The 26349-nt window shown below is 39.0% G+C and overlaps 1 protein-coding gene across 1 annotated transcript in view; it reads right to left on the bottom strand.

Moving 5' to 3' along the window:
- LOC121635772 overlaps positions 1 to 20932 on the bottom strand; it is a 109594-nt gene extending 88662 nt beyond the window's left edge. The window contains exon 1 of the mRNA XM_041979097.1: positions 20838 to 20932. The gene's annotated coding sequence lies outside the window, so the exon portion shown is untranslated. The remainder of the gene's footprint in view (positions 1 to 20837) is intronic.
- Between the last annotated feature and the right edge of the window lie 5417 nt (positions 20933 to 26349).

Raw genomic sequence — 26349 nt, 5'->3', positions numbered from 1 at the left:
ATTTTGTTGCAATCTTGGAATTTACAAAATGTTCTTCACAAAGATGTCTCCTGTGTAGACAGAAAATTAATGCATCTCTTGAGATTAGGTGTTTGAAGATTGAATGATTCACTAGACTAGTCTGAAAATGAGTAGAAAAGCACCAAACATCTAAAGAAAAACAAAGAAAAAAGCCTGCATTTTGTAAGATTACAGAAAGTCTAGCTGCAGACAAAAAATACAAAGACATGAGGGGTGGAACCCAACTAAAGCAGAGCACTGAATAGCTAAATTCTTTTCCTTTTCAAGATACTAAACACTCATATGTTTTAAAAAAGGTAATGAAGTTATGCTGAACTGTGACAACTCAATAAGCAGGCTGTCATAATGTGGTCATACAGTTTACACAGCAATCAAGACTGGCGATAGTGGAGATATTTCGTTCTCAATGCATCCCAAGTTTACTTAATTACTTTCTATCACTGCTTCTGTTTATGTGTCACATCTGGTCATTTTATTTATTCATGGCAGGTAACAACATCAGCTGTGTGGTCTGGTCAGTGCACCATGGTAACTTAAAAAGAAAATGATCATAGGAGTGAGTCCACCAATGGGAAATGGACTCCAGAAGGTCAGTGGGCATTGCTTGCACCCCTTGGCCCCTGATGAAGGGATGGATGGGATCTCCCTTTTGCCCCATCTGGCCCAAGTGTGATTACATTTTCTGTAATAGAACACAGAAAGGCTAAGCCCTGGCTTGGGTCTTACTAGCACCCCAGATCACAAGCAAGGCAACAGGAAAAAAAAAAAAAAAGAAGAAATTATAAAGCCCAGTCTTTCTCTGCTCAGACGAAGGGGCTTAGCTGCGTTTAGCTGTGAGAAAATCCACACAGTGGATGATCAGCTCCACGAATGGGGCAACACTTCGGAGCTGCAAAGACCCCTGCTGAGCCTTAACGAGAGGTGAATAGACTGCAATAGGAGGGCTTTGGCTGGCTTCGTTTTTACAACAGCAGCATGTTATGTTGTATAATTGGCTCATTTGCAAACTGATGATGCACATTCAGAGAAAAAGGAGCAGCTGTATTGAAAAGCACATGGTGCTGTTAGATTGCTGCTGATGTCTCCTTTATAATAAAAACTAACTTTATCCAGATGCAGAAAACACCCCACTTCAAATTTCTCATCAACAGATGTTTGGCTTCAGCATGCCTGGTTTTTAGAGGCAGTTACAAAAGAAGAAGAAGAAGAAAAAAAAAAAAACAAACTCACTGACTGTTGAGTCATCTTGCTAAAGCTAAAACAAGACTAATGGCTCTTTATTGATGCTACTCCAGGTTAAACCTACTTTGACCATTCAACATGCCACCTGTCTGCCAAGTTTCTATAGCAACCTCTTTTCATTCATCAGAAAAATAAATTAAATATAAAAATCTAAAAGCTGCCTGAGACATCACTGAAGGACAAAACATTTAAAATGAATGTTGCTAGAAAAAAACCAAACAAAAAAACAAACATACAAAAATAAATAAAAAATAAAAACTTGTTATCAAACATGATAAACGGTGACGTCTGTTCTGGTGATTTTCCAGAGAACAGCATTTGGATTTCTTCTTAATAAATCCTCAGGCACTACAGTCTGCACCAGTGCTGATATGTTTCGGGGGTGTTAATGAAACTTGGAGGGTGCTGAAAGATAAAGTCAAGAGCTACATTATCCACATCTAATCCATTCACTTCCCATTATTTCTAGAAATGGGAAGAATTGTACAAACATTGCATCCTCATCCAGCTGATGCTTCCAGCAGTTAATTCCATTTGATGCCTATATCCTAAATTAATCGCAGGAAAATCCCAGAATTGTTGACCGTCTTTACTTTGGTAGCGATGAAAGAGTGAGTCTGAAAGCAAAGAATGAAGCAGGAAAGAGTCTTGATCTGGGTCATGGTCAGCTGCTTAGCTCCACAACTATTTGATTACAACACTACTTTATTTCTTATTATTCTTATTCTTTAAACAAACTCTGAAGTGACAGAGTGCATCGTACTGCAGCATTTGGATAAGATTGCTGCCTCACCTGCTACTCATACGGGACAGATTATTGTGGAAAGTCCGTTTTAATACCAAAGTAAAAACAGAAACTCCAAAACTGCACAAACTTGATGTTGTTCCATTGTTTACTTAAAGTAAACACAAACCAAATCAAAGGAAGGTGTAATTTTTTTTAGGGGAATTCATTGCCCAATCAAACTGAGTCCCTTAAACCATCCTGATGTGAATTCACCCCATGACCCTGTTACACTTCTTTAGTTAGGTATAGCAGGGAAGGTAAAACTCCATGTGTTTCACAAATTAAGAAAGAAAAAAATTCATTATTACATCAACTAATTATTGCAATTCTTTGTATGTGGGTGTTGAAACGTATACCATCATCCAGCAATGCTATGCTAGATAAGTTTCCAACCTTTAAATTCTGTGCTTCTGACTCATTTTGATGACATACTGACATTCATTATAAACATTCCTGGGCCCCTGCAGCACCCAAAGGCTGAGAAACTGCATATCACAACTTTTTTCCACTCCAGAGCATCATGACGGCTGAATTTTGCTTTACAGCCCTGCGTTACACACAGGCCACTGGATATCAACACACCAGCTCAGGTCGGCTGAAACCAGCCTCTCATATACCATCACACGAAGGTGATCAAAGTTTTGGCCAAACCACAGCACAGACTGCTGTAGTTAAGGTCTTCAATGACATCTGCCTAAAGACAGGTAGCAGCAACTTTACTGTTATGGTACTACTGAATCTCAGCGCTGCATTTGACAGCGCCAACCACAACATCTTACCAGACCAACTAAAATACTGGGTTGGACTTTCCTGCATTGCTATTAATTGGTTTGAGTCCTATTTGAAAGGCAGGGACTACTTTGTATCTAGGTAAGTATGAATCTGACAGAACAAAAATAACCAGTGAAGTTCCCCAAGGCTCCATCTTGGGCCCACTGCTGTTCAACATCTACATGCTGCCAGTTGCTCAAATTATAAAAAAACTGCTGATACGCAAATCTATGTAACCATTTCATTTCACCAGAAGACCATAGCCCAATGCAAACACTGATATAATCGCATTGATCAAGTTAAAGTTTGGATGTGCCAGAATGTCCTTCAGTTAAATGAAGACAAAACTGAAATAATCTTTGGAGCTACAAAAGAAGAATTAAAAGTCAGCACTCAGCTTCAAACAGTGATATTAAAAAACAACAACCAAACTATCTGTAAATAGTCATGGACTTGTGTCTCAGCAGGATTTACAAAAGTAGTAGAACACTGTAACACCGTCCTTACAGGCCTCCCTAAAAAGTCCAGACAGCTGCAGTTAGTCCAGAACGCTGCTGCTTGGGTCCTCACTAAGACCAGGAAAGTGGATCATATAACTGCAGTCCTCAGATGTTTACACTGGCTTCCTATTTGTCAAGTCTACTTTCTGTTCCCAGAGCTCGAACTAAACGTGGAGAGGCAGTGTTTAGTTTTTACGCTCCTCACATGTGAAACAAACTCCCAGAAAACTGCAGGTCTGCTGACTCAGCAGTTTTACATCAGGGTTAAAAACTTTTTTATTTTCTGCCTTTTATCATAACCATTAATTCCTCACAGCAGCTTATATTATTCTGCATTTTATCTTACTCTATTTAAGCTTTTTCTCTTTCTTTTCTTTTTAAAGTTTGTTTTTAATGTACTTTAAGGCTTGTTCTGCACCATGTTGTGATGCTTTTAATAATTTATGTAAAGAACTTTAAATTGTCTTGAACATGAAATGACATAAAAATAAACTTGCCTTGATTAAATACTTTAACATAAGAATGAATACTTCATGAGAAGTTGTTGAATTAATTTTCTATATAGATTTTGCATTGCATTTAGTGTAATCTATTAACAGTTTAATTTCGCAGATTGGAATAAAAAAATCTGTTTTGGTTAATCAAGGAGCACAAAATTCTGCATATTTGCAGAAATTCAAAACCATTTGATGAGTAATGTACGCACATTTTTTATTCACACTTTATGCAGAAACATCACTCCTATCACAGCATTACAGTAAGAGACAGCATTTACCACAATTTGTTAGCAGTCACCTTTTGATCATTTTTTATTTATGACGACAAGAATCAATCACCAAGACAGGAACCGTGAGAGAAAAGGAACAAGTACAAAGCATATTGTTCAAGAGGGAAGACAACTGGAGATGCTGTCTGACAAAAAGAAGTTTTGTTTAGTCAATTAATTCCTAATGAGTCAAACAAATCCATCTCTTTTAAACTTTAAAGCTTAACAACAATACTGACATGAATCATGGTTGAAGTGCTCCCAGGTGCATGAAGTGCAGGTGCAATTCGACTTCATTACATTCAGGATGCTTTCAGATCCAGTCGTTTAAACAACAATTAGAAGTGGTCTGGGAGACATATGGCAGCAGTGTGGACATAAATGTTTCTTGGACCAAATTAGAGAAGCACATTTGGCAGCGCTGGTGACCAGAAGTAGTTTTTTTTTTTTTTTTTAGTTAAACAGCTGTTGGCTAACAGCACAAGATACATTACAGCAGTTGGAGAGGGAACGTGTGGGACTTCAACAGGTCCAGGTTGCTGTTTGAGATAACTGAGCATGAAGAGATGTTTTACTTCAGTGCTAGACGGGACGATACAAAGAAGATTTGAAGAGCGAAAGTTCTAAAGTTCAAAAATTTACCCCTCCATATTTCACCAAATTGGAAACATTTGTCTTTTCCCCAAATACTCAAAAGCAATATTCATATTATTTAACAGAAAGACCACAGTCTCAATGTTTTACAATTTAACATAATCCATGTCAGAACACTGATCAATTGCAAGCTAATAAGTTCCAGCAGAACTCTACATTTTGAACTATAAGGGTTTTCCTCTGCCAGGTTAGCAAGATCAGCAGCAACGCTAACAGAACCAGCTTAATGATGAATACTTCAGAAAAGATAATAAAATGACTACATGCTGCATCTTTTAAGCCAAAAGTGGAATGTGTTCTCTCATTTTATTTGATGAGAAAGTATTGCTTTAATAAAAGGAGTACAACATCATGAGACCATTTTGTTCCCAAGCATGTTAAGTGTTTTACAATCTTGTCAGAATTGGAAGTAAAAACCCTCAAACTTTCTTCTAACAAAGCCACAAGGCAGTACTGTTTGACAAAGCAGTCAACCATCTAAGCAAAGGTTAGCTCCATGCTGTCATACAAGCAAAACAAGTAAGTCTTTTCTCCAATTATGAATCATTGAAAGACTAGAGGCAGATTACACATTGTATGTTTAATTTAAACTCATTTTGTGGCTATTAGCCAAGTCAGTATGGCTCTCGGGGAAATTGTTGACCACCCCCAGAACTATAGTCTCCCAGACTTGTACACGTTTCTAACAGCTTAACAAAAAAAATAAAAAATATATAAATAAATTACTAGCCTTAGCATGCAACAATCTTAAACCTTTTCAGCCTAAGGTTTGCTTCAAGTGGAAGGACAATACCCCAGTTTTCAGTCTTTTTCTTCAGCTTTACTTCTGAGGCACATCATGGCAGGAGGGTTAGAAATGTGAGGAAGAGCTGCACATGCCCACAAAATGTAAAGTAGCATACATTTCTGCAGAAAGGACAAACCCTCACCAGCCCACACATCTGCTCATGAAACAGGTACAAGCAAGGATTGTGGACATAAACAGGAACACTGAATCACAGAGTGACTGTAAGGAGCACAGCCAAGAAATGTCAGCTGTCATGACAGCAGATGGGACCTCAGATTGTCTTGCAGATGGTTAAATAAAAAATCCAAAATGATAAGGTGGTGAGATATGAATAATTTATGAGAGAAAGTAAATGGATTGTCAAATCGAGTTTAGCAAAATAATTAAAACTTAAGTGATTTTAACTTTAAATATGCATTGATCAAATTTATACATGCTCTCTCACAGTTAGCTTTCCAAATATGGCTGCACTCTTACAAGATTTGTGAGTTCACTCATGAGAGAATCCATCTTCACAGGCTGCAAGGTATCAGTATGTTGCTAAAAATCAAACGTATAGAGCAATCGGTGCACCACACCATCAGCTACGGGTTGAGTTTTATGTGCTGTCAATGGTGGCTTCTGTTGGTAGATTGGTTCAACTGGGTGATCTCTTATTCTACCAATAGCCCACCGAATATTTTTTAAGCATGCCTGCTCTTTTAAAACCAGTTTCTAGAGTGGACATGCTAGATGGGTCTGAGTAATAAACCATCTGCTGTGTCAGGTTAGTTTTGGTAATCAGAAGCAGCTTTTAATTACAGGTATGAGAAAGAAAAAGAGGCAATTTTATTCCTTAAAAATTATTTAAATTGACAACATGCTGCTAAGTCATGCTCTTAAAAACTTCGACTGCATGTAAAGTAAATGCATTATGTATTATTAAAATGACTTGTGAAGAAAAGGGCATCAGAGGTTGCTCCTTTAAATCCGTTTCCTCATTTACATACAGTCATGGACAAAATTGTTGGTACCCTTCGGTTAATGAAAGAAAATATCACAATGGTCACAGAAATAACTTGAATCTGACAAAAGTAATAATAAATAAAAATTCTATGAAATTTAACCAATGAAAGTCAGACATTGCTTTTCAACCATGTTTCAACAGAATTATTTAAAAAAATAAACTCATGAAACAGGCCTGGACAAAAATGATGGTACCCCTACAAAAGACTGAAAATAATGTGACCAAAGGGACGTGTTAATCCAAGGTGTGTCCACTAATTAGCATTACAGGTGTCTACGATCTTGTAACCAGTCAATGGGCCTATATATAAGCTACAGGTAGTCACTGTGCTGTTTGGTGACATGGTGTGTACCACACTCAATATGGACCAGAGGAAGCAAAGGAAAGAGTTGTCTCAGGAGATTAGAAAGAAAATTATAGATAAGCATGTTAAAGGTAAAGGCTATAAGACCATCTCCAAGCAGCTTGATGTTCCTGTGACTACAGTTGTACATATTATTCAGAAATTTAAGATCCATGGGACTGTAGCCAACCTCCCTGGACGTGGCCGCAGGAGGAAAACTGATGACAAATCAAACAGACGGATAATACGAACGGTAACAAAAGAGCCCAGAAAAACTTTTAAAGAGAATAAAGGTCAACTTCAAGCTCAAGGAACATCAGTGTCAGATCGCACCATCCGTCGTCGTTTGAGCCAAAGTGGACTTAATGGGAGACGACCAAGGAGGACACCATTGTTGAAAACAAATCATAAAAAAGCCAAACTACATGTTGACAAGCCACAAAGCTTCTGGGAGAATGTCCTATGGACAGATGAGACAAAAATGGAACTTTTTGCCAAGGCTCATCAGCTCTATGTTTACAGATGGAAAAATGAAGCATATGAAGAAAAGAACACCGTCCCTACTTTGAAACATGGAGGAGGCTCTGTTATGTTCTGGGGCTGCTTTGCTGCATCTGGCACAGGGTGTCTTGAATCTGTGCCGGTACAATGAAATCTCAAGACTATCAAGAGATTCTAGAGAGAAATGTGCTGGCCAGTGTCAGAAAGCTTGGTCTCAGTCGCAGGTTATGGGTCTTGCAACAGGACAATGACCCAAAACACAGCTAAAATCACCCAAGAATGGCTAAGAACGAAACATTGGACTATTCTAAAGTGGCCTTCTATGAGCCCTGACCTAAATCGTATTGAGCATCTTTGGGAGGAGCTGAAACATGCCGTCTGGAAAAGGCTCCCTTCAAACCTGAGACAACTGGAGCAGTTTGCTTATGAGGAGTGGACCAAAATACCTGCTGAGAGGTGCAGAAGTCTCACTGACAGTTACAGGAATTGTTTGATTCCAGTGATTGCCTCAAAAGGTTGTGCAACAAAATATTAAGTTAAGGGTACCATCATTTTTGTCCAGGCCTGTTTCATGAGTTTATTTTTTTAAATAATTCTGTTGAAACATGGTTGAAAAGCAGTGCCTGATTTTCATTGGTTAAATTTCATAGAATTTTTATTTATTATTACTTTTGTCAGATTCAAGTTATTTCTGTGACCATTGTGATATTTTCTTTCATTAACCGAAGGGTACCAACAATTTTGTCCATGACTGTACATGTCAACGGCTGTTTTTCTGATTGTGTCAGTTGTCAACATTATGTCCTTTCTGGTTGATTCCTTTGAATTAATCGTGTAATTAAATGTAAATAGATCAAAGATTTGCAAACTGACTAGTAATGGTGATTTGTTTTATCCTATGAGACTTCTTATTATTTATTGTAAAGGTTGGTAGAATAATAAGGGGAAAAAAAGGGAAAGAAAATCAAGTTAGGCGTTCTGGCAACATGAGCTCACAACAGGGTGCTCAGTCTTCCTAAACTGGTTGTTGACCTTCATTTTACAGGGTGCAGGTGAGTAACGAGCTCCCTGGAGATCAGCTCATGAGGGAAGCATTTGTTTTTATTTTGTTTTGTTATGTTTTATATCTTCACAGGCAGGAAGAGCGTCAGATTCTGCCCCCCTTTTTTATTCTCTTTAATGATTATTCATTCATTTCAACAGTACTGGAATCATTTGCACTTTGACTTGGTATTAATTCAACTAAAATATATGTCTGAAAAACACTGTGCTCCCGTGTTCATGAATAAGTGCTAATCAGGTTTATTAAACATTTACAATGAACAGATTCAGTTATTCAATGTGGACTCATTGAAGACAAATGAAAGAGCGGAGAAGTCAAACTAAAAGGGAACAAAACTCCTCTAGGCTGAAATGTGTAGTTAGAGATGGCCAGTGGGATCCAAACCAACCCAAAACCATAAAACTCCCACCACGGTGCATTACAGATGCCAATAATACATTTAGAACCATTTTTAAGATGACTTCTGAAGCTTTTTATCTAAAACTCTGAAATCAAGACCACAATAATGTTAAACATTTGTCTTAATGAGTAATCTTGCTCTTGTTTTTAATAGCTGCTTCTGGTCATTAACAGTAGCTGCATTTTCACTACAGTTTTTAACAAAATAAAAGCGATATTTCTAACATTTTGAAAAAGTGCAGTTGCGACTTGCAGGTGTTTCCATTCAAACGGTGTTTAGCACATTAGCCATTATTCTCGTAAAAATCTCATCTCACAAGACTCCACTTTGAGGATAGGGATTCCTAAATCTTTGTAAAACTCTGCATTTTGCCGTTGTTTGCTATCGACAATATTTTTTACTTTATTTTAAAAAAGATTTCCATTTCCTCCTGCGTGTACTCACACTGCACCATCTTTATTTGAAGTGAACTGGTCACTTGCACTGCTATGTCACGTCAGGTCATTTTTTTCTTTTGCATTAAATTGACAGTTCCATCTCTTATTCTTCCTCCCACGACAGTGTTTAAAGCTGCTGCTCTGTTTTCTCAGTTTCATTTAGAACTACTACATGTTGCTGTTGCATTTCTCAAATCACTAAAACCTCAAGGTTTTAAAGGTCCCATATTATACATTGTTTCAACAATTTCATATGGGTGTCAGAGGTCCAACAACTTTTTTTTAAAGTGTATTAGCTCAAATTCAACTTTTGTCATTGATTTCAGTCATTCCAAATGTGGCTCTAGTGAGCTCTACTGAGAATTGGCTGTTTCTGTGTCTGAACCTTTAAATGTTCATTAGTGGTGTCTGTCCACGCCCCTCTCTGGGAGAGGATCTGGCTTTTGCTGATGCCCGCTCTGTGATTTTGGAGGGCAGGCTCAGCTAGCTGGGGTGGCGGTTCAATGACAGTATCCACTACCGGGGGCAGTGGTTATTTCCCTTTGTGAGGTCACAAAGAGAAAGATCTCAGACTCACCCGTTTGAGCACATATTCGCTAAAAAGTGGAGCAAGCAAGTGGGAGAGGAGATAGAATTTTGTCATTGACATATGACTGTTAGAAAACCTTAAAAAAGTGAATTTTGCATAGAATGGGACCTTTAAACAACTTTGGAACAAATTAAAATTTGAGATTATAGTAAAAATGTATCAACTTTTAGAAATAGGTAATATTTAAAACAATTTTAGTAGTTTTATGGATGAGTCCTGACTATTGCAGGGTGGGTCTGTATGGCTATTTAGCGTGTGCTGTGAGAAAATTGATGAAATGACTGAATATGAGAAGCCATGAACGATGGCAACCGGTGGACAGCAGTGGGCTGAACAAGCAGGTGCTAACAGTTGCCAGGACCGGGTCCTACTGAGTGGGCGCTAGTCGAAATCTGCCCAGACATGGCTGCCAGCAAGTAGGCAGCAGCAGCTATGGGTGCTCAGGCCAATTCCTGGCTACCATCTGCTGTTCACCCACCCCACTTTGTCCAGGTAGTCTGCAGCTCAGGGTTCATCTTGCTGTCCACCTTCATATTCTGGAGCCACTTCTGCCTTAAATACACAGCTGGATTTCAGGTATTGAACAGGGGAATAAGTTTGGCAAAATTTTTCCTTTTTGAGTGGTTGTAGCTTCCCGACTGACAGCTGGGGTAATGCATATTCATCTGTCACCATCACCCCCCCTGTCCTGCCCCTGACTTTGATTTATCAGAACAACACCTCCCCTAAATCCTCATTTTCAGGACACCACTTCCCCACTAGAGCAGCCCACTTACAAAGTATTGAGGAATAAAAGGTGCAAAGCCATAAGTATCCTGGTTCTCTTTAAATACATTGAAAATTTGTTATTATTCCTGTACAACTAAATGAGATTTCAGTTAGAAGTACACATTGTATTTGGTGTTTGAGAGACAAGATCTCCATGGACACTTTCCCCTCTGTTCAACCTATAATGTGCTGGATGGTGTATTCGTCCGTGCCATTAAAAAGCCCCCCAAAAACCACTGAATATGAAAGCCTTTTATTAAGTGATAACTCACAATGAGTTATCCTGTTGTCTTGATTCCAATAATACTTGGTGGATTTAAAAATTGAATATGAAGGGCTTCTTTTTATTAGTAACAGTCTCGTCAGTATGTTTCTAAGCTGCAATTTGTCAAGGCAAAAACATCAGCATCAGAGCTGACATCCATGTCTGTGTCCTTGTCTCGCCGGAAATAAAAATCCATTCAGGACATTAAAGTCACTGTTGAGACCCGAAGTGTTCATATGCTCATTTAAGTCACAACACCATGAGTAATTCCTTTAATTCCAGGACCCAATTACATTATCTGATAGTGTGATAATTGCAATGGTAATTAGCGTTTATTGTAATTACAAGGCATGATTCAGTTAAATTACTCAAATAATTCAGGCTATTCAAGTGCAGGTTAAGCTGCAGGGTAATGATATATTTCAAATACATGCACTGCAATTCAGCATGCTTACACCACAGCAGGTGTTAAAACTTGCAGCTCAGGGATACACACTTATGTATCAGTAACTAAATCCCATATTTTCTCTTCCAACAGCATATGCTTTTTAAATATTTTTGAACAACAGATGTAAGGAAACGGTGCAGGATAAACATAGCTGAAATGATGGGGGGAAAAAATGAGGTTTGCGCAGTTTAATTTCCAAATAACTCACTCATGTGATACTCAGATAAACCAAAGCAAGGCCAGATGGCACAGCTGGGCTTGTTTATGTGTGGCAGCTCTGAGATAAGTAGCCTTATCTGTTGTGGTGCTATCAAAGAATTCAAGCGCAATCCAGCCCAGGTTTAAAGATGCATTCGGCTACATTTTACCCTCAAACTCTAATAAAAAACATTTGGGACTTTTTTTTTAGCCTTTTTATACCGAGGGGAAATGATAAAAAAAGAAGAAATCTGTTATACCAAAAACTACAATGGCCTTAGAAAGAAAAATAATTGGCATTAACAGATCTATCTCATCTGATTCTGAGTGAGGATGTGAAACTGTAAAAGCATTTTGCAGTCAAAGATGTCAACATCAGTGCAACTTGCACATTTGTTTCCAGATTAAATATTCCTTTGAATTTGATTTCATTGCATTCAAAGGCTGTTTGGAGAAGCTCATTAATGCAAAAATAAAATTTCCCGCTGCACACCATTAAGGTAAAATATAAGAACAAGCAGCTGATAAGCACATATTATGCATATCATGGGCTTTTAAAAACTTGAAGCAACCCCAGGCGGCTGATATCTATGACTGCTGCTAACTGATCCTAACCTAATTTTTTAAGTGACTACCTGTAGTACTATTTAATTTTAAACAGCGAGTACAGGATGACAGCTGAACCCATGCTGAGCCAAGACAACAAGCCTCCACAGCAGTCGACATTTCCATCTTCACCATGTGACTCGGAGGCTCCCTGACATTTCCATATGGATTACATCTGGTTTATCAAGGCTGACAAGCAACTATAGTTTACCCCCTCCTCCTCCCCAAGGCAACAGTTTGTAGGTTCAAACAGAAATATTAGATTAGACCCGTAGGACACAAATGCCATCTCAGCAGGAGCAAATTGGGAACTGAATGAAAGAAAAATTAATTATGCCAAAACCCCTTATTAACAATTAGTGCTGGTGAGGGGCCTTTCTTTTGCTTTTGTTGTTGGGGTTGTTTTGAGCTTCAATCCCAGGCAGCTGAGGTTGTTTATCTGTTGTCTTTTATACTGATTGTTACTGCTAGAAGGGAAATCTGGGCCAAAGTAGTGTCTAGGTCTGCAAGTTTTCCAAGGAGACAAACTAAAACTATTGGTATATATGAAAAGAAATGACATCCAAACTAAAAAATATTGTTATTTTGAAATGTAAAAAAACCACAACAAAAAAACAAATAACAAAAAACAGTTGTTCATAAATCCTTCATTTCAAATGTTTGTGTTCATTCACATGACTTTTTCAGGCTCATATGATGCGTTTGAAGTCAGATTTTCTGAGTTCCCCCATCAGAAATACAAACTGAATGCCCCTTGAAGTTGGATACATGACTCGGAAAGTCGGGGCAAACTCGCCGACCCGACTTCATCCAGTAAAAGGTGTCTGCCCATCAAAACAGTTTATACCTGCATAAACGATCTACACTAAACAAAAACAAGTTACACACGTGAGAAACTACATCAAAATATCATAGCACACGTTCACAATTTTCCTCACAGAATACAATGAAGTCAAGGTTCACCTTTGATGTCTTTCATATTATGTGATATTTTTCACATACTGGTTCAATAAATCTGTAAAGAGACAATGCAAACAAAACAAAGTTTCCATATTGGTTTTGCAAATTTTACGATTTAATGTCCATTTATGCTCTACGCAGAAGATGGATGAAACTATCCGTCCTCTGCATCGCTTACACACATAATTTGGTTGATTTTCAGGGAGCTTAGCCATCCGCCGCATGACGTAGAACATGGAGCAATACCACTGGAAGTCGTGGGGGCAGTGCTGAGCAGAATAACCAGAGAATAATCAGAGAAGAAGAAAAGAATCAGGAAGGGAACCAAAAAGCAGAATGAAGATGAGAACAACTGTAGAAATTGCACAAGCTTTTGGAAAAAAAAAAAAAAGATTATATGCAAATGTTTAGGGTGTGTTGGGCGGTTGGGAACAACTTTATAGCGACGCATTACCGCTGCCTAACGTGTCTGAAACAGACGTCAATGCATGGGAGGGAACTCTGAACATAACACTACCCGCATGGAAGTATGAGGACTGCAACACATGACAAAGTTTAAAACGGACGTCACTATTTATGCATGTAAGGGGGCATAAATGGGCCTTTAGTCAACAAGAATACTTTTAGCTAGAATATGAGGTCATTCTAAAAACGGACCTCCTTCAAACTGAACACACTAATAGTCATTCGGCTCCCACCACATGCATCACACACAATGTAGGGCACACAAATCAGGCTCATGATTAATCGTTATCGCGGCATAAGTTACAAACTTTACAACCTTCTGAATGGGAAAGTGTGATCCAGTGTCGTTGACAATTTATTAACAGGAAGACAGACTACTGTAGACCAAAACTACACCAAAAACAAAAAAAAACAAAAGAGCTCTGCTACTAGCCACCAACAGCTGTCACATCAGGATGGAGTACCGGCTCACACCTTCCTTTTTCTTTACACACAGAAAAAGCATGAAGAGAACCAGCCCCCTTGACTAGCAGCCAGAGATTTTAAATTAGACACGTCCTCGTTCACTGCCTTGGTTAAGCTTTTGACATGTTCAAGAACAATGACGACACTATATTTTTATCTTAGCTGAACAGAAGTTGTGAGCATGGTTACAATCTTAGCATGATAGTTACATGTAACATGTCAGTCTGTTACAATAGGAACGAAGTTTTCCCGTTTAAAATAATACAAAACTAATATTTATTATGATGAACATAATTACCACCCACCAATGTTCTGGTCGTTTGTTGTGTTAAATTTTGCCCCAAGCTCAAGTTTGACAGAAAATGATGTTCAGATATTACACATGGCTTTTTTCTTTATTATTATATTTGATGTAATTTCATGTTTATTTTGTTTATCTATTTAATGTTTGTTGGCATTGTTAATGCAAATGTAGCTTTGTTAATTTAATAGGATTTTATCTTTTCTTACAGTTCTATGGTGTGATTTTGAGGTACTGGTACTACTGGACTTGGGCTAGATCTGGAACTCTTATGTTCTCTTTGTGCTCTAAACATAAACTATGCATCATTGTATATATTTATGTTTATTTAGGCTATTTTTTCCTCTAAAACCATCTGTTATTTTGAGTATAATGAGTATATATTTAAAGTTTGGACACAAGTTCTCAAATTAAATATAGTACCAGCGAAAAGTTGACACATTTTCTTAATATATTTATCAGAAAAATGCATCCAAACTAGTACTTTATTTAAAAAAAACAGCAATAATGGCATAGATTCATTTATCCATGAGTTCATTTACCCAGTATCTCCAACAATTTGGTTCTTCCATTGAGCTTCTCCATGGCCAAGCAGATGAAAGCATGGAAAACAACTTCATATGTGAATGGGTAAAAGCAGTTGGGTTTAGGATCCTTCATAACACTTTACTGTATGGTTTCTGCCCGTGTTAGTATGTATGTTGGTCTTGCCTCTGTTACTACCTCCCGTACTGGCTCAAAGGCATATCAGGAGGTGTGTTAATTTTCTGCTTTTGCTCTCTAAATGAAGGCGCATCACTCCTTGACAGAAAAGGTATGTGAAAGGAGCTACTGAAGCAATGAGAACAAATATACGTTCTTTGTAACTTTAAAATTGAATGTATTTTATTGTAATATTCATGCTTTCAGCAGATAGAACTTGTGGAGCTTTATTGCATGACTTCATTTTGTCATTTAGAGGTTCAAAAGGAAAAAAAATGTACTCAAATAATAAGGCAGTAATCAGATGTCTTCTTTGAAAGATCTTTTTTTCCCATTTCTAAGATGTTATCCTTTTACTACCTTGCAATTCTTTAGCTGCTTGCAAAGAGCTGACCTTTCCTTTTTAGTCTCTACTCCTTATCATATTTTTTTTATTCTCTGATCTGCTTTCATGCGGCAGAGACAGATCACATGGACTTCACTTTTCTGTGCAAAGCTTTCAGTACAGATTCCTCATCAGCTACATAGTTCAGCTCATTTATCTGTGTAGAGGACATGGATGATCTGCTCTATAAAAGGGCCCCGGCGGACCAGTTGAGCGACCCCTTACATCCAATCACAGCTGGTGAGAGGCTGGTTAGGCAGCGATGAGCAGCTGGCTTTGTCACATTAGCCGTGAACATGGGTGACCCCAGGGTGGCATGGCAGACTGCTGTCTGTACCAAGAGGCCTGAGAAGCGTTTGGCGTGGAGATCGGGGTGGGAAATGAGCCGGAGAGGATGGCATTCATGACAAGACACTACTGGACAGCAAGGAAAGAGGGGTTTGAAGCATGCATCTTCCTCAGCAAGCGCTGGTTGGCAGCCAGCTGAAGCAGATGTTGTACGCTGATTTGATGACTTGCTCTCACAAGAGGTTATTTAGAAAAGGTCTCATGGTTAAATGTGATTTTAGCAATGTGGTGGGCAGGTAGAAGAAATCTGTGTTTACAGCAAATGAATACTTAATGACACCTTGATTCCCTTGTGGGGACTGATGAGAGTTGTGAAATCTACATTTCAAATGAGAATACAGGACAAACATTTTTATTTCAGCCTAAATAAAAATGTTTAGATCTGGAATTCAGAGCCAGTCGGACCTATTTGCCACATAAGACCTGCTGTTGAAGTTTATAGTGTAACAATGGTAATTTCTAAAGAAAACCTCCAAGGTCTTATTGGTTATTCTGTAAAAACTGAACTGAACTTTAAAAAGGTAGTCATATTAATTTCAAAAATCATACACAACTGAAAGTACTAAGAAACGGGTAAGAAGATAAATTAAAAATGATTTCATACTCATTTCTTTGTGCTGATGGTGTTCAAAAATTTCTAGTTCAGGTCCACTAAAGATGCAATTATAAAACAAAAAATATGCACCTAGGAGCCTGAACTTTAACATGTTTCCGTTTCCAAAATCTTATGACAGATTTGTATACATAGGCTTTAGGAATAATTTGAATATTTTTTGGGAAAATTTTAATCCATTTTGTCCCTGATCATGCTCCTCAAGCTCCCCTTCCTTTGTCTCTTCTTGTCAGGTCCAGCATCAACAAGTAATCTAGCAATTACCAAAATAAAGAACAGAGGAGCCTTATATCCACAAAGCTTTATTTCCATTATATCCACTAAGCTTCCATTTCAGCAAAGAACTGGACACACACACGTAGCTTTATTATACCAGCATTTGAACTAATCAAGTTCAGGCATATTGAAGCCGTGACTGTTGCTGTTTTTCATTGAGTTACTGTTTTGTACCTTCTGTGCTGACCGGCTGCTTCTCTGATGGTAGAAGTAATCTTCAACCTTCTGACTAAAAGACAAATATTTCCCAGAATGCCAAACTGTGCCTTTAACCATGCTCCAAAAAGAGCATGTCTTTTTTTCCTTTGCATCATGGAGATGTCTTGAACTGATGGATGTGCTCCAGAGGGCTGCACACATGCTTTGTGGAAGCAGAGCGGTGTTGAATTTACATTATTATATTAACATTTCAAGGAGGTAATGGTTTTATATTACAGATCTGACAAAGCATAACAATGGGGAGAGGGCCAGGAAATGCTAAAATCTCTATCCATCCATTTTCCGCTGCCTTTCCAGGAATGGCTTGCAGGGCCGACAGTCAGAGATCCTCAGACCTCCATTTCCTTAGAAATAACCTCCAATATTTCCAAGGTGCCTAAACTATTCTCACACCAGTCAAACGTTGTCTCTCCAGCGTTTTCCAGGTCTGTCCCAAGGCTAGTGGAACATGTCTAACACCTTCCCTAGAAGGCACCTGGAAAGCGTCCTGACTGGGCTGCATGATGCATCAGAGTAGCTCCTCTACGTTGAACCCTTTCCCTCTGAGTGAGCTTCCCACTGAATCCCAAAGGGAGAGTCCGCTGTCAGAAAAAAAGGCCATTTTGGCTTGTTTTTATGACCTTTGTAATGTCAGCCATGTTTTTGATTGGTGGCAGTTTATGTGAGACCTGGTAGTCTTAAAATATGATACAAGCAGAAAGTTGGAGATGAGCTATTTCACATTTGTAGGCAGCAGGTCTTATATGGTTTCAAGAAGTATGAGGGGCCAATTCTATAAAGTTAACCAGGCGGATTCAATCTACATTATAAAAAGCTGCCATTGTCTCATATATCCATAGGTGCTTTAAAGGCTTAAGTGACTCAACAGCCATTATTTCTTCTGAATTCTGTCATATTAAAAAATGTATTAGAAATACCACTTGTGTCATTACCCTGAGGGGTCTCTGAAATAAAGTGGGAAAGGTATGACAGATGTTTCACACAGCAGCAGCTCATCTGGAAAGCACACTCAGCTCTAGTAGAGTTATGTTCACCACCACATGAAAGACTGAGGTTAGTTTTCTTATGGAAGATTTTATTTAAGAGGTAAGGAGTTTAAGCTTTACAGCATTTTAGCAAAATGACTTGTTTTTGTGATTGAAGCTAAAAATGATGGCAGATTTAACACGTTCAGCTTCGGCTGATTTGCTGTCGTATTTGTGGATGTTATTCAACTATAGCAAAGGAGGATTTCATTAGGATTTAAATGTAAAAATGGAAATGATAAGTAGCTTTAGAGACCTGTGAGGCATAGAAGAACTGGCTCCATCTGTTCTGATTTGGCTGCACTCGAATGATTCGTGGGAATTTAAACATACACAACCACTGTTTGTGTAGCGCATCAGCAATTACTCTCAAATAGCATCTGTCACCTCCTTCAGAGGGTGGACATGCCATTTTGAAGCAGGATCCATCCAACATATGAAGTGATGTGTGTGTGTCCTTCTGCCCTAAATTAAAGTGAGTTAATTTAGTGGTCTGTTGAGTAGTCCAGTTTATTTTTCGTCACATCCCAAGGTGACAGCAAGAAACTCCATGATACACTTTTATGTTGTTTTGAATAGAGACCAGCAAAGAGTGGAGGGGGGCTGGTGTTTGTTTTGTCCTCTCCTAATACTCCATAGTGCTTTCTCTGACACCACCTGCTATTACAGCCTCTCTAATCAGATTTACTGAGTGCAGCCAAATGCAGGGCTCCTATCTCGACTACCTGAACGCAATGACAGAGGTAAGCCATCGGAACCCTATTTGGACAGGCGACTGAAATAACAGTGATCACTCCTGACAGCGGCACATGAGTGGAGACTGCACTCACATTTGGCACAGCACTCAAATGTCATTTTACCTTCGCCGCACACTAAAAGGTGATGGGCTACATTCATCTTGCCGCATATGCAGGTCGGCTGTGAGCGAGGATTCGGTGACACCAGTGTCTGTTCTACAAATGATGTAAGAAAAATCTCCCTTTACATGTGCTGTGTACGACTGGAGTATATCTGAAGGTAAATTCATGTAATGATGGGATAATGTAGTTATATCGTTAGTCCAACAGCTCAAGTATCAGCAGTGAAACGACACCTGCAAATCTGCCTTTCATGAACATTTTAATACTGTTAAAAGAACTGCAAAATTGTAACTTGTATAAATAAAGATAAAATCACCATTAACCTAATCAATGCATGGCAGCCACAGCATCTTGGAGAAATTACATAAAATTTGCTAAAAATTGAAGGAAAAAAGGAAACCAGTTGTCTAGTTCTTTTTCACCCATGTCGTACATATTACTAAATTTTAGTTTCCCATAAAACTTAAGCTTGGCTAACTAGTGATTTCATGACAAAGCACCAAAAGAACAAACAAATAAAAACAAGATTAATAGCAAAAACAGCTGCACTGGACAGCCCTTGTTATCTTAACACTTTTTTTTCAGCATTCAACATTCAATCACTGAGTTTACTTTCACACTGCACGTGGTCAAATGAAGTGAACCACTCGCCTGATGCAAGAAAAGAAAGCTAAAGACAGAGAAAACTAGTCGATAAGATGTTTTGCAACTAATTGTGTATTAGCCCAAACTGAGGGGGGGGGGGGGGGGGGGGGGGAGTGGCTAGTTTCAGAGATGACAGTGGAAAACAAATTGTACACCACCTACCACCTACACCAGAAAAAAACATGACTTAACCCATAAGAGCCCGACGTGACATATGTTTGTTACGACCCAAATCTGGGGTGTGACTGGGTGCAACAAAGTTACGTCTGGATGTAAAAGGGGAATACAGCACATTTTATTTACACAAACATGGAACACAGAATAAAACCTGGAACAAAGGAAAAACATGTGTTGGGGTTAGTGAAACTGCTGAAATAAATACACAAAGGAATTAACAAAACCCTATATAAAACCCACCGAGTGAAACCAAAATGAAAATACAGAACTCGGTGTGAAAACCAAACCAAACAAAAGAGCAGCAGTTCCATAAACTAATGTGACGCCTGTCACAAACAAAACACCAAACTAGCCCAACACCAAACTAAACAAAAGATAACCAAAATGGCAGAACACAAACCGAAGTGTAGCAAAGCTTTAACTAAACTGAGTGTATAACAAAGGTGCGTTCAAACTAAACGGACTGCTCTACCGTCCCCCACGGGGAACACACACTCGATCAGTCCAACACACACAAGACCACCAAATAGCACAGCAGACACCCAGTAAGCTATGCCACCAAAACGTCTGCCAAACTCGGAGCTGAGGCCAACTGCGCTGACCAGCCTCACTCCTACAATACAAACACACAGTAACTAAGGTGAGGGGAAGCAGCCTGTGCCATTCTAGCTTCCCCTCCCGACTGAGCACTGTGGAAGCCTTTTCTGTCCTGGCTTCCACAGAACTGCAGCCTGGTTGGCCGAACGTGCAGCCAATCAGAGGGGAGGAGACAGGGATGCGTTGGAGCCAGCCACTCCTGAGCCAGGCACTTACCTGCAGAACGAGCCGCAGCTGCCTGCAATAAGCAGCGGCCGTAACAATGTTACATACAGTTTGAGACATTGTTTTAACTTATGGTTTAAACTTTGCTCAAAATCCTGTTGAACACAACCCGATACTTGTCTTCTGTCCCCTAATAGATACCCAGAAGTGGAAAATCCCAATATTTTTAATATATCACATGGTAATAAATGGTAGATATCCCTCCCAAAAGAATGTTAAATTTTTGTTACATTTTGTTGAAGGGCCAAATAAAGACCTCATTAAAAAATTTTTGGGACTTTTCTTACCATTTTTTCATGGGTCGGGCCTTAATGGGGTAAGGGCTTTAATCCCCGTTTTAATTTTGTTTTATGCTTTTTTAAAACTATCCTCAAACAATATTCTCTGTTTCCATTAAGTTTTGCTGAAAGCGTTTTACATACCTGCATACTGATGCATTTCCATCCTCCTTCCTTGCAATAGTGAAACTTATGCTGAGATTGCTGCTCCTTACAAGTTCTTGTGTTAAAACTGTCAAAATTCCTCAGTTGATGCCGGAAATGGTGCTGGAATCTGTCTCCTTTTGGTTGTGTTTGCTTTGCCCTGTCACCAGCATTCAAGCTTGGAGTGCTGCTGAGACTTTGGTAGCTGGAGATGTTTTTACCCTCCGACAGAAGCATGCATTAACAAAAACTGATTTTTCTAAAATCAGTCTTGAATATTTATGATAATACAGAGATCTAGCTCCCTCTGCACAGACCAGTTTGTCAGTGAAAATCTTACCAGGACTTTTGTTGGATGATCTTAGACTCAATCCTCCATTCTGCATTTGAACCTCAGAAGTAAAGGAAGGAAGGAGGATAAAGGAAAGAAGCAGTCTATGGCCTTCCTGATCCTCACATCAAAATATCACTGAACCTTCGCAGCATACTGGAGCGCAGGGTGCAGCCCTGATTTCTAAACCCTTCATCTATCAAAGAACAGAAAACTTCTCCTTTGAAGAGATGATCCGGTCAGACTACTCACAGCTGATATAACTCCCATTTCTCCTCTTATATAGTTAAATGGTACGTTGTGTGATATCAGGCCTAGGATGCTTTAGATTACATACATTTTTAAACTATAAATATTCTTAGTTGAAACATTTTCTACAGCTGACCATTAATCTCAGACTTGTGTGTTTTGGTTTCCAGACAGCTTGATGCATATTCCTCCATTTAACCTCTATCCAACAAAAAGAACATCTTTTCATATTATTTCTTGTAAGTGATTGATACAGCAGAGGAAGGAGACAATGAGATAAGTGGAGCAGTATCAATCATCATTTGAGGAAGGTCATTGGTGTGGACACTGAAACGGTTCTGTCCCTTCACTTCAGATTTAAATGTAGTGTCCCGTCATCCTCAGTCAGGATGTAATGGTAAAAGATCCCCAACCTTCAGGTGCCAAATATCGTGATATCTGAATCCTAAATAGATGAGTTGCACTTGTTATTTAAAAATGACGCATTATAAATCAATGGTATCAAACATTACAAACTACAAGCTATTTTGCAAAATAGCCTGATCTTTGGGCTTTTTAAAAACATGACCAAAATATAGAAATATGAAACTGTTGCAATTGTGATTTTTTTCCTCATGTATGGAATAATTTCATTTTTATGTATATATATTCCTTTGTTGCACCTCCTGACAGATGAATCAGGGTCCAATGGTGGACGTTTTAAATGTCAGCCATAGATTTTCAACAGGACGAGATCTAGATTGTTTGCTGGCCATCTCATTGATTTGATGCCTTTCCTCAGTTTCAGTGTTGCTAATAGATATATTTATTATGATTAGATTTATATTGGGTACCCAAAAAGCTTTACATTGTATTCATTCACTCCTCACTTATACTTGATGTCAGCTACATGTGCAACCACAGCTGCCCTGAGGCTGACCGACGAAAACATGGCAGCCAATCCGAAGCAACGGAGTCTCAGAGCACCACCAAACATTCATACATACTCGTACACCAGCGATGCCGATGTCTTGCCCAAGGACACAATCACAGACTGACTGGGGGAGCAGGATTCGCCGACCTTTGCTGCCCTGAAGTGGCAACCATTGTCATTTCGGATTACAGGGAAATATGTGCCCCTGAAAGGCAGATGAGTTCCTCTGAAAAACACTGCTGGAGCCATTCGTCCATCTCCTGCGTCGTTTTTGTCTGCAACTTGGTCCATTTCTTGGGCTTTTTTCATATGTGTCCCCCAACAAGGCCAACTGAAGTAGTACCACTGGAAGCCATGTTGGCAGTGTTAGAATAGCAGATGCGCAACCAGCTTAAAAGGACCAAAGGAGCAGCAGCTGTGATGCATTTACTGTCTGCACAAACCATTGATTAGGGCACTGCCTCCTTTCATGCCGCTTTCTAATGTACATTATCTCTTCCACCATCACCGTATTAGCAATTGTCTGAAACTTATGTCGGAACTCAGAGGTGAACTTTGAGCTCTGCCCTGACCTCTGGTGGATGGTGGATGCCTAACAACCATGGTTCATAAAGAATCCATGAGGGCAGCAACGTTTGAAACAGATGTACACGTTTACTTACGTATAAATGAGCATAAATGAGTCTTAAGGGAGGAGTTTAAAAAAAAAAAAAAAGTCGACTTTAAGGTTATATTTATACTATTTTTCTAAAACTTCCTGAGGCTTCTAAAAGATGCACAGTAGAACTTTTGCAGATTTTCTCCGTGATGCGCCTCCCATCAACGACTGAGCCGGCATCTGTCTTGCATCCTTCCTGTACTGTGTGCCCTTTCCAGCCAGTAAAAGTCAGTCTTTAACTCTTCTTTTAAATTGTCCTCTGTCTCTTTCTCTCTCTTCCTCTGATATGTCTGATTTCTTTGCTAAATGGGCCACAATGCCTGTTCAAAGTGGCCCGTGTTTTTATATCCACTAGCTAGCATGTGATGGAGTGCATAAAGCAAAATTTGGCTGCAGTTAAGAGGCATCTCACAAGAAAAAGTTATATAGAGCAGTGCTGATCAGAGATGCTCTGGAAATGCATATAATAGATGGCGTGCTGCACGGCGGCTGCTGCCTCAGTCTGCCTGATCCTGTTTGTTCTATATGTTGTTGCTGTCTACTCTTGGACGGGTTTGTACTAAAAAAAAAATTGTTGCACCTGATGCAAAGACAAACTTTCATTCATTCATTCATTTATAGATATCCCCAGGCCATCAAACGAGCCCAGAATGCAGAGTTAAGGTTGGAAAGTTGGGTAATACATCTTTAAACTACAAGAATATCATTAATTTGTCAGCATTTATTCATTAATTTCTTTAATATTTCAGTATTTCCTATTTGAGATGATTTTGCATCAGTTTCCTCTGTGGCCATCCATCGGGAAAACTCTCTCCTGCTGCTCATACTGGACAGCTGCTTGTGAAAACCACGATGGGTTTGTACACCAACAACAGAAACCTGACGACTGCATAAATTTATTGTTTACTTGTAGTAAACAAGAGGTTTTTGGACAAGTGGTGATTTTGGACAATATCACCAAATATCACCCCTAGCAAGCAGTTGTAACTGCACAACGTTGTCCAAGTTGGTTTGGTCTGCTTGAGTAAAGTGTAGTGCGAGTCCCCCAGACGAACCTGGTGTGAATATTCCCATACAGCAAACCTCTTGAGTTAATGGAATGAGAAAAGATGTCCAAAATTCATTGTCTAATCTCTGCTTTTACTTAATGACTGCCATCATCCCAAGTCCTTTACCTGAAATGCAACACCTCATCAATGATTGGCAAATTTTTATTTTCAACCATCATCTTTACACATTTAATTAGACATAAACCAAAGTTGTCCTGTCATCTATTCTCCGAGGGCAGAATGACGTGATATTTGGTAATAAAATTACCTACCTGCTCCTCTTTATTCCGTTGGGTCTCTCTCTGTTCAGGTTTTTGTTATGGTGCAAGTTGAGTTTCTCTCATGCAGTTTCTTTTAGTCTGGTCAAATATACAACTATTTCTACCCTCTTTTTTTAAAGAGACATCAGGTTTTCTGTCTTAAAACCAAATTCCCCCCTCCTCCCTCGATGTTGTTACCTGTTATTAAATGTATGCTCCCATGTATGGGATGTTTCCAGTCAGACCCATCTAACTAGAAAGATCGCAACATCTTTTGCCAAACTAAAATACTTTCTTGAAGGAATTTATTATCCTCTAAACTGTTTCCAATGACAGCTCCCATGTTGGGGCGATATTTCCTGCTAATCACCAGGTGCAACAGATCATTAAGCTCTGTAAACACTTTTTATGCACCCTTTTGCATTTGGAGGAGTTACATTAGTTCACGTTTATAAGTTAATATTCAGCCTAGATATTCAGCTGAGAACAATACAAGAATTACTATCTAAAAACAAAATAAAAACAGTAGCATATTTCACCAATGACTATTTGTCTTCTACCCACCATGTGCTGCACTGACAAGGTGTTGCCTTTCTGTGATGGTTAATTACATGTTGTAAATGTTCAGAAATAAATTGAACTCCTTTAGTGTTGCTAAAGTGATTAAACAGTTGCTTGAAATTTAACAGAAATGCAATGAGGGCTATCACGGCATGTAACCAAAATCTACTTGTAGAATAACCAAATGATTTATGAAAAAGTAGTTTTGTATACTTACTACACATATACTTATTCCAATTAATGTTTACTTTAATCTCCTCTCTCTCTACCTAAATATAAAACAAACAAACAATCTGAAAGCTGAGAGCACGGCAATTTTCTCCAGATTTGTTTTGACAGGGGAAATTTTTCACGTACATTTGTATGGAAAAGCAACATTTTGATCTCCAGACACGAGTTTTTAATATGCATATGCATGAACGAACGAAAACTTTGTCATTGCAACAGGTGCAATGAAATCTTTTTCCAGTCTCCCAGCACAGCCATTGTGGATGAAGCTGAACTAGCGCATCCATCCAACCCACCGCCTGGGAGTGGAAGGTGGTGGGAGAAGGGTCGGACAAAGGTGGTGAATCATGAGGGGGGTGTGTGTCAGTGATTGTGTGCGTGGATGTGCGTGCTTGTGTGCATGCGTAAGTGTAAGTAAGCGAGTCTGAACTCTCCCAAGTTTATTTCTCCAGTCTCTGTTCCTGATGGGATGGAGACACTGAAAGACCAGCTGATCAGATCCATGGTTCAAGTTTTAGAACAGAAATGTGGAGAGAAGCTCAGATAAGACAGGACAAGTAGCAGGACAGAGTGTAGGTAGGGAGAGAAAGAAAAAGCGTCCACCTTCCTCAAGTGCAGGAGAGTTCTCCTAAATCTAATTTACTCGAAGTGGCCACACAATTTACATTTTTATGTAAAGCACATATAGAGCAAATTATGTGGATATTGTCTGTAAGAAAAGTGAAAGAGCATGAGCTCCAAGCTCACCCAGCAAACAAGCATTCATTGAAGGTTGGGTGAGGGACAAATGAACAGATCATCTAGCAGACCTGCTTTTAACTCTAGTCAGGGGTCATTGTGTTTTGGCTTTTCAGTGCAGAAAAAAGTGTTTAATCCACCTTCAGACAGATGACTGCAGCAGTTGCAGGATTACAAATCTACTTCAGCTCCAGTTGCCAATGATGGGAACACGGCAGCGATAGGCGTGGAGCCATTTTCAGTGAGGATGCTGCGGTTAAGTACAGCTCACTTGATTTAAAAACATTTACTGATTAACGTCTCAGATGGAGGCTTTGAAACAGACAGCAACAACTTGAGAACTGATCTGGTGGAAATATCTGGACCACTTACAAATACAATTGTTAGAGAATTGAGGATAAAAGAAACTACTACAAATGGAAAAGAATTTTATTCACTTATTGACATCTGAAAAGAACTCTTAAGCATGTTAATTATAAAAAACAAATAGAGCAAGTACAGCCTTTTATTTAAGTGCAAGCTCTT

The sequence above is a fragment of the Melanotaenia boesemani genome, chromosome 24 (assembly GCF_017639745.1).
Source record: "Melanotaenia boesemani isolate fMelBoe1 chromosome 24, fMelBoe1.pri, whole genome shotgun sequence".
NCBI lineage: Eukaryota > Metazoa > Chordata > Actinopteri > Atheriniformes > Melanotaeniidae > Melanotaenia > Melanotaenia boesemani.
The sequence above is the reverse complement of the archived record's forward strand: the minus strand, read 5'-3'. Positions and strand labels throughout refer to the sequence as shown.